The following is a 13,152-nucleotide window of genomic DNA, read 5'->3' as shown; positions in this document are numbered from 1 at the left end:
GAAGGCGATAACTGTGCAGGGAATAGAAACAAAATACTGCAGATTTGCATATTTAATCAAATGCGAAGTAGGTGCGTAAGACTCCTTATCCCTGCTGTACTTTTCATGCATTTTACACTTTGTTATGAGGTTCTTGCGCCATTTAATTAGTAGAATGACGTTCCCACTTTATTCGTAACCGTTGTACTTCAGCCCGTCAAACCTGCACCGCAGTGCCAGACAGGCAGGCGTCATCCACTGCTACGCGAAGCAAACGCGCAGTCCAGCCGTGTCCTGAACTTTTCCTGCACCGTCTTCAGAAATGAGCGAAAACAGGCAGCCCCGCCGCGGTGGTGCAGAGGTAAGAGGCCCGACTATTGTGCCGGAGTACCTGAGTTCGATCCCGACCACGACGGCTGCGTTTTGATGGAGGCGATCGAAGAGGAATCTCGGGGCTGTGCGATGTCTGCGCATGGTAAAGATCCCCGGGCGATCGAAATTACTCCGCAGCCTTGCACTACGGCTCTTCTTTCTCTCTATTTACTTTCATTCGCCCTTGCCTCCCTTCCCTTACAGCGCGGGTCAGGTGTCGACAGAGCAAGTGTGACAAATACTGTGCCCTTCCCTTCCAGTGAGCCGTTATTATTATTGTTGTTATTATAATAATAATTATTATTATTATTATTATTATTACAGGCACAACGTATTTCTTTACAATGTCCTTCCGAAAGGTCTGATGGTGGGATTAGTGGGGGAGAGAGAGAGAGAGAGAGAGGGAAGCGCGCTTGAAGGTGAGCTCCAGTTGAGGCTCGGAGGTGAGCTCAGTTTACCCTTTAACCAGCAGATCAACAATATTGTTGACCCACTCTAGGCGGCCACAAAATGCCTCTCCCTAAAATTTAGAACGTGTTCCTCCAAATTTAGCATTTTTATAAAGTAGCCTCTGAAATAAAGATGTATGAGTCGTCAATAGATGGCCGTAATGACCGTGTTCAACCTCAAAGTGCCGTCGTCGTCGTCTTCTTCGCGCGCGCCACGTTGGCAGAGTTCTGGCCTCAGCAGATGCCGATATCCGAAGTTAAGGGTGGCGACAATTTTATTTCTTTGTAGAGGCGTCTCTAAACGTGGCCCGTGCAGAATAGTATCACCTATTTCGCAGCAGAAGCGGCAGTGCCGGACGAAATAAATAGACTACAAAATTGTCGAGCTGCCAGAATAAGGTAAAAATTTACCGCCAATGATGTGCAGTCGGCTGTTTGTTTTTATTGCCACAATTGGTTTGAATGTGATACTGGACATGTAAATGAACACAGAAAACTTTGTTTAGAACTACCTTTGCGTTGCCGCTTGTGTGTGAGCTGCTCAAAGTCACTTTTCTTTTTTTTTTTGGGGGGGGGGGGTTGCAGTTTATGGCGGGAATCTGAGTACTCGTGTTCATATAAAGGTGAAATAAGCTTCGCGGAACGTTAGCTTTTCATCACTTCATTTTTTTTTTGGTTCTTGCCAGCAAGTAACGTACTTATCTTCCTGGAGCCATGGAAACAACGGTGTTTTATGGAAATCGTAGTCAACACAGGAGGTCAGAGGGCGCTGTGCTCTCTGCCATAAAAGTGTGTCAGGCTTCAAGTCCACCAAATGTGCACGTCTTTTTGCGCCTGAAAAGCGGCAACAACTGTTTTCTTCAATTACAGCTCAAATAGGACATGACTGACTCATGTCAGTGCGCCAGCTTTGTGCTCCTTATCTTGGCAGATCAACAAAATTGTTGACGTACTGTATTTTTTGACATCCTTTTTCAAACGCATTCCCATTTTTTTGGATGCACATTTAGACTAACAAAAACTAATACAAACGAAGGAAAAAATTATGGCATCGCTTTATCTGGTCTTGCCAGTTAAAGGGTTAAGCTTCTTCACGACGCAGCGAGCAGCTCGGAGCCGAGATCCAGGGAGCACTACGCGTAAACGTCTGCTATCTGTGAACGCTGGGGAGTAACTGATGTGAAGGGAGATGCCGAAGTTTAGGACGCGTGAGCGACACACGACTGCTCACTCCGGAGTATAGTGAACTATACTCCGGAGTAACACACATTGTGCAATGCTGCCCAGTGACGGTCGCCACGCCCTCAACAGACACGTCCCTCTCTCACGGTCTTACTCCCTCACTGGGTGCATCTATTCGGCCGCTCCGCCCCCTCAGTGTTAAAGGGGGCATGAAACGGCTAGAAAGGTCACTGACAAATGTTTTCAATGTGCAGAACAAATGCTTCCGAGCATTCGTTCAAAGTAAAACTCATCGGAAAAAATCCAGCGATTTGTTATTTATTTTTAAAAAACAGCCTTTTTTGAAATTCGCAGCTGGAGAAACTGCAGAAAGAACACGAGCTAGCCTTCTTCTCGCTGCGCGGTGAGCAAGCTGCGAAACCGACTGACTACGAAGGCCAGGTTGTTCGCCTGGAGCAGCAGATTGACAAGTACCAAACTCTGGCTGGCATTGAGGAACTGGCCCGAAAGGCTCGTGATCTGGATGCACCTCAGGCAGTCGTGGTGCCCCGACGGGCCCCCGTGTTGCAAGCTGTACCACAGCTGTCTTGGGAAGTCCAGACCACCCTCGTGTCCCTGCGGTCATGCGAGGCCCAGACTGCCGCAATGGCAACCTGCGAAAAAGGGGTGCAGGCGCAGTGGAGGTTTGCTGTGGGCATGGTTCAGACGGACGAGGTGGAGCGCTCAACGCAAGTCTCAGGCGCAGGTCGACACCTGTCACCGGGAGTGCCAGACAGACGAAGTGCCCACTAGCAAAGAACCTAGTCCAACTTCAGTCTCTGTGACCAGCCCTGCTGCTGTGCAGCCCCCGCCTCCTCCCCCTCCGCCACCACCACCATCATCCTTTCCTTGCGCTCCACCGCCTCCTCCACCTCCTCCTCCTTCATCCTTTCTGGGTGGGGCTGCACCCCCGCCTCCTCCCTCTCCACCTCCTCCTCCGCCATCCATTCTGGGTGGGGCCGCACCCCCGCCTCCTCCTCCTCCACCCCCTCCTCCCATGGGCATGGCGCCCCCACCACCACCACCACCTCCACGGCCTTTCCCAGCCATGTCCTCCATGCCCCCTCCTCCGCCCCCACCACCGCTGATGGCGCCTGTCCATGGCATGCCAGCTCCACCACCTCCTCCCCCACCAGGAATGGGGCCTGCACCGCTGCCAGCGCCCCCTGTGGACGGCTGGCACAGCGCATATGCCATAGCCCGCAAGCAACCCGTGAACCCCAAGGCACTAATGAAGCCCCTATACTGGACGAGAATTCAGGTGCCCGCACAGCAGCCAGAGAAAGCTCCCGAGAAGGAAAAAGACCACAAAACATTGTGGGAGTGCCTGGAGGAGACTCCTCCTACAGACTGGGATGAGTTTGCTAACCTGTTCTCAAGACAGATCCAGGAGAAGAAGCCAACTGCCAAAACGAAAACCAACCAGAAGAAAGGGAAAGAGGTGGCGAAGCTCCTTGTCCAGAAGCGGTCACAAAATGTAGGCATTCTCATATCGAGCCTTCGTCTTGAAATCTCAGACGTCGAAAATGCTATCTACAACTTTGACACATCGATTGTAAGCCTGGAAACTCTGCAAGTTCTGTACGAAATTCGCCCCACGTGTGAGGAGCTCAATTTGATCCAAGACCATCTGGCCCTGAAACCCGACATTCCCTTGGACAAGCCAGAGCGCTTTCTGCTCGATCTGTCTCGCATCCCCGAGTATGCCGACCGTGTGGGTTGCATTATCTTCCAGTCGACGTATACAGAATCCATCAGTAGTGTGGAACACAAGCTCAACAACCTCAAAATGACATGCGAGACGCTGCTGCACAACAAGGAGGTCCACAACATTCTGGGTCTTATATTGGCTCTCGGTAACTACATGAACGGAGGGAATAGGAGTCGTGGACAGGCTGATGGCTTTGGCCTCGAGATCTTGGCCAAGCTGAAGGACGTCAAGAGCAAGGACAACTCTTTAACTCTTCTTCACTACATTGTCAGTGTCTATATAAGCAAGTTCCAAGAGAGAGCGGACATCACCCGGGAGAAGTTGAAATATCCTCTGCCTGAGCAGAGCGACATGGAGCGGGCTGGGTTAGTCAGTTTCGATGACATCAGGGCAGATCTTAAGAAGCTTCACTCCCAGGTCGAAGGTTGCGAGACGAAGGTACAAAAAGTGCTGGCAAACTCCGACGCCGAACACCAGGAACCCTTCAAGGAGCAGATGAACATTTTCCTCAAGAAGGCTTACAACGAGCACAAGGAGCAGGAGGAGAACCTTGAGGAATGCCGGCTAAAATTCCTGGAGACCAAGGAGTACTTCAGTCTCCAGCCAAAGTCCGAGAACGAGTCCGAGTGGTCCAAGGAGTTCTTTGCACCGTGGGTGCCCTTCTGCAACGACTTCAAGAACGTCTGGAAGAAAGAGGTGCAGCGCAAGATCAAGCTCGATTTTGAAGCAGCAAGGAACAAGGTGAAGGACCTGCAGGAGGCAATTATTGACCTGGCAAGCGTCGTAAATATCAGTATTGCTCTCAACTGAAAATAAATCCTTATCAACTTCTTCGTGTCAAGATTCGGGCGAGATGATTGCTTATTCCACGCCCATGGCAGGTGCGTTCGCGACGCATGATAGTGGCTTTATAATATAAACAGCCAAGCAGCGGCGAGCTTGCAGCAGTCTTCACGATTTTGATTTGCAGGTGCAGGTGGCTTTCAAGATCTTCCGAACATCTCCAAAAGCATAAGGAACCACAATACGAAATTACACACTCTGCAATAGCTAAAGCAAGGTGCTTACCTCTAGGCGCAAGTCGTAGTCGACGCTCTTCATCTCGATCACGAATTTTGCGATTACATCGGACAGCCCCACGGCGCTGGAAATTTCTTCGCGAACGCCGTAAACGGGCTGAGAAGCATACATATCTTTGCCAAATTGCACACTGGTACCTTTTAAAGACTCTCATAGAAGCTGCCTCATTTGAATCCTGGAAGCAAGTGCTTCATAATGCGAGACCCGATATACAATTGGGCGCCGTAAACCGCACTGAAGAAGCCGCCACAAGCCACCAGCTAACGGCCACTTTGCTTTTCCACTAAGACCCAGTAACACTAGTCTCAACAATAAAGTTTTTTCTCTCTCACATCAACGTTTTCAATTCGCCTGAATCCGCGAAATAGCACGCGACTGCCGCTTCGTTCTGCCATTCTCGAAATACGCGCTGGAGGCGGAACAGACATAATGCGAACGGCTGTGCGGTAGGTGATGCTAGAGCTCCGGCAATGGTAGTGCCCTCATAACAGCGCACGTGGCGTATAGCATTAATAAAAGGGCATCGTAATTAGGCTTAATTATTCGTAATTAAAGATTGTGCAGGAATACTCACCTACATGTGGTCATGATGACCAGGCAGTTGAAAGCGTCTACGAACTGCGGAAAGGAAAGACGCCGTATACTTTACTAATAGGCGACTTCAATGCCAAGGTAGGGAAAAAGCAGACAGGAGACCAGGCAGTGTGTGACTTTGGTATTGGTCTACGAATAGCGGGCGGCAGTTATTAAGTTTGAAGAGTGCAATAACTCACGAATGATGAACATTTTCTACAGCAAACCGGAAGTGGACATGAAAAATTCTTAACGGGGAGATTAATAATAAAATTGATTTGGTGTGTTCTAGCCCCGCCATTATGCAGGATGTAGATGTAATCGGGAAAGTGCAATGCAGGGACCACAGGATGGTAAGGTCTGAACTTATTCTAAAGCTGAAGAAGGAACGAAACAGATTAGTAAGAAGTCCATCAATGCATTACTGGTGAGGGGGAGTGCAGAATAGTTCAGGATCTCGCTACAGAAAAGATATTAAGCTCTAACCGAGGATGACAGCATTAGCCTAGAAGCAATGTCCAATAATTTCGCAGATATCATTACTGAGTGCGCTTTAGAAGTAGGCAGTAGGATAGTTAGAGAGGATACCGGTAAGCTGTCTAAGGAGACGAAATAGTTATTTAGGCAACACCAAAGTAAGAAAGCTTCAAATTCAACAGACCAGATACATTTGGTAGAGATATCAAAGCTAATCCATAAGCCCAAATTATCCGAAGTAAGGAAGCATAATATGGAGAAAATTGATCATGCTGTAAAGAGTAGGGGAAACCTGAAGTTGATGAAGGAGAAAAGAGGCATAGGCAAAAATCAGGTGTATCCGCGGAGGGACAAGGCGGGCAATGTCAACATGAATATGGTCAAGATAGTCAAAGTTGCCAAGGGGTTCTATACTGTTCTCTGCCGTAGCCAGAGAGGTCAGGACAATGATGAGGTTGGCGGTAGGGAAAACCAATCAGACTTACCCGCAGTGACGAAGGACGTATTTGATTCAGTAGAAAGCTCGACGGTCATAAAGGCATTGCGAAATGAGGATGTAGACGAGTCGTACGTGAAAGTGCTGGACGATGTATATACTGGCTGTACAGCAACCGTAGTCCTGTTTTAAGAAGTAACAAAATTTTTATAAAGAAATGTGTTAGGCAAGGAGACACGATCTCCCCAGTACGATTCATAGCTTGAATGGAAGAAGTATCCATAAGATTTTCAACGAGAGCAGTTAAGGGTAAGGGTAGATAGAAACTACTACAGTAATTGTCGATTTGCTGATGACATTGCCATGCAGTAACTCGGGAGAAATGCAAAGAATAATTCATGGCCTTTATACGAAAATTACAAAAGTTGGCTTAAAAATCAATCTGCAGAAGACTAAGGTAAGGTTCAACAGCCTCGGGAAGAAACAGCAGTTTACGTTAGGTAGCGAAGCACTGGAAATATTAGGCGAATATGTCTACTTAATACAGGTAGTAACCGCAGATCCGGACCTTGAAAGGGAAATAACAAGGAGAATAAGATTGGGACGCAGAGTATTTGGCTAGCACTCGCAGTTTATGACTAGCAGCTTTTCGGTATCGCTCAAGACGAACGTTTACATAGTTGCATATACATGTACTCACCTATAGGCTAACACGTCGAGGTCAAGGGGGTTCTACTAAAGTTGAGGAATAAGCAGAGGGCTATGGAATGTAAAATGGTACGGGCAGTATTAAGAGATACGAAACCTGCAGAGTGGGTCAGAGAAATACCTCAAGTTACTGACATTTTAGTGCAAGTCAGGAAGAAATTTACATGAACAGGACATGTAGTGCAAGGTGAGTCTCATCGATTGACATGTATAGCGGCTATTGGCAAATTGATTTCGACAAAATATTGGTTGGATGGTTGATTTGTGGGGTTTAAAGTCCGAAAGCGACTCAGTCTGTGAGAGACGCCCTAGTGGAGGACTCAGGAAATTTCGACCACCAGGGGTTTTTAACGTGCACTTGCATCGCACAGCACATAGGCGCCTTGCTTTTCGCCTCCATTGAAAAGCGGCCGCCGAGACCGGGATTTGATTCCGCGTCTTTGGGAGCAGTAGTCGAGCGCCGTAACCACTGCGCCACCCCGGCGGGATGATTTCAATGAAAGAGATCGCTAGATGACCGCATTCATCACACCGGACGGCCTATTCGGGTTCAATGTGATGCCATATGGCCTCTCACCAGCATCGTTTCAACGAGTAATGGAATTGTTCTGGCGGGCTTGAAGTGGCAGATTGGTCAGGTATACTTGGATGATGTCGTTGTCTTCGCCTGTAGCTTCGAAAACCACTAAAAAAGGCTTCGGACAGTGCTAGAAGCTATCAAGTCATCAGGGCTAACTATGAAAGCAGAGAAGGGCCACTTTGCCTACGAGGAACTGCGATTCCTGGGTTTTATCATTAGCAAGGAAGGTGTTCGCCCATCCAGAGAAAACGGTTGCGATCACACACTTTCCACCTCCCGCCGACAAGAAAGCGTTACGCAGGTTCTTTGGGCTATGCGCTAATTATCGACAATTTGTCAGGAACTTTTCGCACATCGCCAAGCCGTTGACGCAGCTTACAAAGATTGACGTAGATTTTAAATTGGAAGGGAAGCAAGAAGAAGCCTTCGTCAAGCTTAAGCGCCGTCTACAGTCCTCTTCTGTCCTGGTCCACTTTGATGAAAACGTCGAAACTGAACTTCACTCCGACGTAAGCGGTTTGGGCCTAGGCGCGGTTCGCGTTCTGAAGAGTGCAGGACAGGATTAAGATATCGCCTATGCCAACCGTTCAATTTCGAAAGCTGAAGCCAATTATTCGACAACGGATAATGAATGTCTTCACATCATTTGGGTGACATAAAAATTTCGCCCCTATTTGTACGGACGACCATTCAGGGTTATGAAATATCACCATGCTCTCTGCTGGCTCGCCAACTTAAAAGATCACTCCGAACGCCTTGCAGGATGGAGCCTAGCGTCTTCAAGAACTCGACGTCACAGTCGTCTATAAGTAGAGCTGCAAGCCCTTTGAAGCAGACTGCTTGTCACGAGCTCCCCTTGATGCGCTACCGAAGTAACAAGGCGAAGATGCCTTCTTGTGACCGGTAACGCCAGCAGTTTTGTACAGCAGGAGCGCTTGGACCCTGAGGTAAAAGACCTTGCTGATTACCTCGAAGGAAAGATCGCTACCCCTCTTGCTGTGTTCCGGCATCATTTATTGTCGCTCGTCCTGTACAACGACGTCGTCGTTTATAACTGCGCAACCAACATAAAAGCACAGCTTCTTGTAGTACCCAAAGTCCTCTTACATGAGATTCTGCAGGCGGTGCACGATGAACCGACAGCAGGGCATCTCGGATTGGCGCGCACGTTACACATGATACAAGAAAATTATTACTGGTCGCGGTTGCCTGCCAACCTTGTTAAATATGTGTGACCGTGCGGTGAATGCCAGCGACGCAGAGCAACCCTGACGAGACCTGGTGGTTGGCTGAGCCCCATGCCGCCGCCGAGTAAACACTTTCAACAAATTGAGATGGACCTTCCAGGCCCCTTCCCAGCTTGATCACCAGTCACGCCGAAGCCAAAGCCGTGCCTAATGGTACCGTAGCACCAGTTGCTAAATTTTCCGTCGAAAGAAGTTTTCTGCGAGAAGGCGCTCCTGAGGTGATCATCACGGACAGAGGAACTGCATTTACGGCTGTGCTCACGCAGGTCATCTTGCACTACAGTCTAACGAGTCCGCTTAGGACAACTGCCTACCATCCCTAGGGCAATGGGCTTACGCAGCGCCCCAACAAAACGACCGCAGGCATAATCACCATGTACGTAGACGCCGAACACAAGACCTGGGACCCCATCCTGCCGAACGAGATATTCACGTATAAGAAGACAGTCGAGGAGAAGGCGAGAGCGACTCCGTTCAAGCTTGTGCACGGCAGGGAGCCCACAACGACGCTCTACGCAGTGCTGCCGCACGTAACCAACGAGGACAACTTTGACATCGCCGCCTACCTGCCGCGTGTAGAGGAAGCCCGACGACTCCTACGGCTGCTTATTAAAGATCAACGGCGACATCAACACCTGGCGATATAACTTATGACGATGCCGCGCAGAGTACAAGCCAGGAGACCGGTTATGTTTTTGAACTCTAATTTGCCTCCATGGGCTAAGCGAAAAGTTATTCGCACGATACTTTGGGCCATACAAAATACCTCGCTGCGTTGAATAACTCGACTATCAGGTCATTCCTGACAGTACGAGAGCATCACAACGTCGGCAGACGCGCCCAGAAATTGTACATGTTGTTCGTCTGAAGCCTTATTACGCGCGTTGAATAATCCGTGGTGTTTAAACTTTGTAACTCTATGAATAAGTTGCTTTGTGTATTTTGGAACATCAAGGCGTTCAAGGCGTTGTTTTTCAAAGGGGGAGTAAAGGCGCGAAATCTTCAAAACTGTATTTGTTGTTCTTTAGGAGCCGTTGTCATGCGGCGTTATCACTCTGGTTCTGGCACGTATATCAATTCTGTATTCTTTGTTTGCTAAATCTCGATGTCGCGAGACTCATTTATCAGTTTCTTTGTCGCGCAAGGTGCGCCGAGATGTGTCTCGACGATTTCGATGACTCGCGTATGTCTCTGCAATGTTCCAAGTTGTAGCGCTAGTAACAGTTTGGGGCGTTATCTACAGATGGTTCTGAGCAGCCTTTAAATTGAGCGTTGATGAGTGCGACAGGTATTGTTTGTTCAACGATCGACGAGCACGTTTGTTGATATCACCGCCGAGTTGCTTAGTTCTTTTGCGGGCACAGGCCAGGCCAATTTTAATTTCAGCACTATCACGCCTGTGTGCTCTTTTCTTGTATACGGCCTTGTCACCGCCACTACTTGCCAATAACCTGTATTTGTCGTCCTCTTTATCAATAAAAATCCTTAGTGCTCATTGTTTATTGGTAAACTTGGGATCTACTCTGTCCTTGTACCACGGATGTCTGTTATCAGGCGGAAAGGTTTTTATTTATCAGTCATTAGGACTACATGATCAAGGCGCCTCAGTCCTAGTAATTACCGATTAATTTGTGCGTCTTGGTTGAACAAACGCTTGAAGAATATTGAAGTGTTCTCTGGTTTGGAATGCAGTCCTTGTAGGTGTGCCAAAAACACAAAGATGACAAGAACATCCTTGTCTATAAGCCATGGCTGTATCTCTTTTTACCTTTACAAATATTTTTTAAACGAATAGAAAGTAATTCCAGCCTCCGTCTCCAGTGCGCCCAGTATGTCCCACAAATGATCGAACTCCATTGTCGCATGCCTCTTTATTTCAGAAAAGCTACTCACAGGAACCGGCATTTCTTTTGTTCATATGAGTACCTTGAGTAAGTGAGAACTGATTGTCCTCTCACTTGCTTTGTTTTTTGGAATCCATTCTGCAGTTCTATCACACTTTCTCCAAGCAAGCCGAAACTTTGTCCTTTATAAACTAGATACCTGCATTTTATACGACTGTGGTTCTTTATGGCGGCTTTCTCCTCATTTTTTGAAAACGAAGCTTACCCTTTTTAATGTCCATATAATGGGGCTTGGCCATTCGTTTTCAGTTGGCACACCCCCTTTCCTTAATGTTTACTTCCTATTGGGGCACAATTTCTTCATAATCAAATTGTGATACCACTCACGACCTTTCAAGTGATACATAAAATAATCTTCTAACCCCTTTTGCCACTTCCCACTCCATTACTCGTGCAATACCATTGCACCAACAGATCTTTCTTTCTTTCTCCGACAAAAAAACTTCGGACACTTCTTTTTTGTCATCCCTATTTTCGTTGGGGTCGCCACATATGAACTTCCGTCTTAACTGGAGCCCAGTCAGGGGGATTGGAATGAATCAGTTTGTGTTTGGTTCAGGAGCGGCGTGGTTGCCTGGCTATCTTTCTCTGTCGGCCTCCCGGCACGACAGCACGGGAACGCCCACACAACATAGTGTCAGAAATGACAGCAGCATGCCAAACTCGTATTGAAGCAGCTCTCAACGACCCTCAATGGCAAAAAGATGCTCACGAACGAAAGCGCCCAGTAGGCATAGCTGCTAGGCCTCACTCTGCAACCGCTAGACGCGTTCGACGTCTGCAACCCTGCAAGTTGGTCTTTATGGAAGTCTCGCTTCGAGGACTATGCCGCTTTCTCCGTTCTACGAAACACTCCGCTAGATGTGCAAGTACATACGATTCTGTACTGTATGGGCAGGAAGCTCGCTCGCTGCTAGACACTTTTTCATTCGTCACTGCCACGTTAGCCACCTACGACGCAGTTGTCAAACACTTCTCCGAGAACTTCGAACATCTCTGTAATGAGCTCTATGAGTCGTCTCGGTTTCACAAGCGCGTTCAACAACCATGTAAGAGTGTCGGCGCATTTTACGCCGAGCTGTTCTAGATAATCAAACGTTGCAACTACCAGTCACCGGCAGTGGAAGAACGCTTGGTCCGCGACAGGTTTGTCATTGGATTGCTCGACATGCGTCGCTCTAATAAGCTTTGCTGCTTCCTGAAGGTAACTCTGAAAGAAGCTTGGACGCAATCTTGTCAGTCCGAGGATGCGGACAAGGAACGCTCACTCGCACAGTCTACCTCGCCAGGCATGGTCAACACTAATACTGCGACTCAAAAGTTTTCGCGGCGGCCGGTCGATGCCAGAACGCGCTCACTGGATGTGAAGTCGGAACGCTATCGTGATATTCTGGTCTGTTTCTTCTGCGGCCGCGCATTTTATAGACGCTCAGACTGCCTGCCAAAGAGCTCTGTCTGCAACTGCTGTGGTAAGACAGGTCACATTGCTGAGATTTGCCGCTCTAAGAAGTCGAGGCAGGTCAAACTCAGTCCTATCCAATTGCACACTTTCGAGAAGCCAGCTAAAGCCAAGAATGTGCATTTCACAGTCGACAACTACACAACTCACTTCAAAGTAGACTCAGGTGCCGAGGTTTCCGCAGTTTCAAGTCACTTCCCCGATGGCCGGCTGAGCTCGCCAAGGTAGATGCTATTTTGACAGGGCCCTGTGCCTAACCTCTGCTTGTAGGAAATCGTATTTGGCACATCTATCTCGGCAAGGGAAGATCTTCTGCCAGCGTCTTTACGGCATTCACTCACTTTCAGTACCTTTACTGGGTCTACCAGCGATCCAAGCTCTTGAAGTTTGGGTACTGTCAACATTTTGGGTACTGTCAACACTCTTGAGCCAAAGCTTTATGCTGAACTGTTCTGCGTCCTCGGCATGCTCAGAAATGAGTACATCATTCGCTTGAAACAAGATGTGCTGTCTCACTCAGTGCCCCTCGACGGATACCAATCCCGTGGCGTTCAGTTGTTCGGCAAGAACTTGAAAAACTCGAAAGCCACGCCGTCATTTGCCGTATTGATAAATCAACTCCATGGTGCGCCGGACTGGTGGCAGTGTAAAAAAATGTAATGTACCGTTTGTGTGTGGACCCGACTCGACTAAACAAAGTGGTTCTAAGGGAAATACATATTTGCCTACCGTTGAACAAGTTGTTGGTCTCATCGGTGATGCAGCCATTTTTTCGAAGCTGGATGCAACTGCAGGCTTCCACCAAGTCAAGCGGTCAGCAGACCCGCAAGCATTGACAACTTTCATCACTCCTTTCGGTCGCAATTGTTCTTGCCGACTGCCCTTCGGCATCACTTCCGCTCTGGAGTATTTAAATAAAATGGCCAGGATCCTTTGAGGTCAGGAGGATGTTGTCA

The 13,152-nt window shown here is 48.2% G+C and overlaps 1 pseudogene; it reads left to right on the top strand.

The window, feature by feature from the left end:
• Positions 1-961: 961 nt before the first annotated feature.
• Positions 962-12,424, top strand: LOC146184466 (uncharacterized; annotated as a pseudogene).
• Positions 12,425-13,152: the final 728 nt, after the last annotated feature.

This window comes from Amblyomma maculatum, chromosome 7 (genome assembly GCF_055883805.1).
Source record: "Amblyomma maculatum isolate TAMU_Amacu chromosome 7, ASM5588380v1, whole genome shotgun sequence".
In the NCBI taxonomy this organism is placed as follows: Eukaryota; Metazoa; Arthropoda; class Arachnida; order Ixodida; family Ixodidae; genus Amblyomma; species Amblyomma maculatum.
Note: the sequence above shows the minus strand (reverse complement) of the source record. Positions and strands in the feature narration are given on the sequence as shown.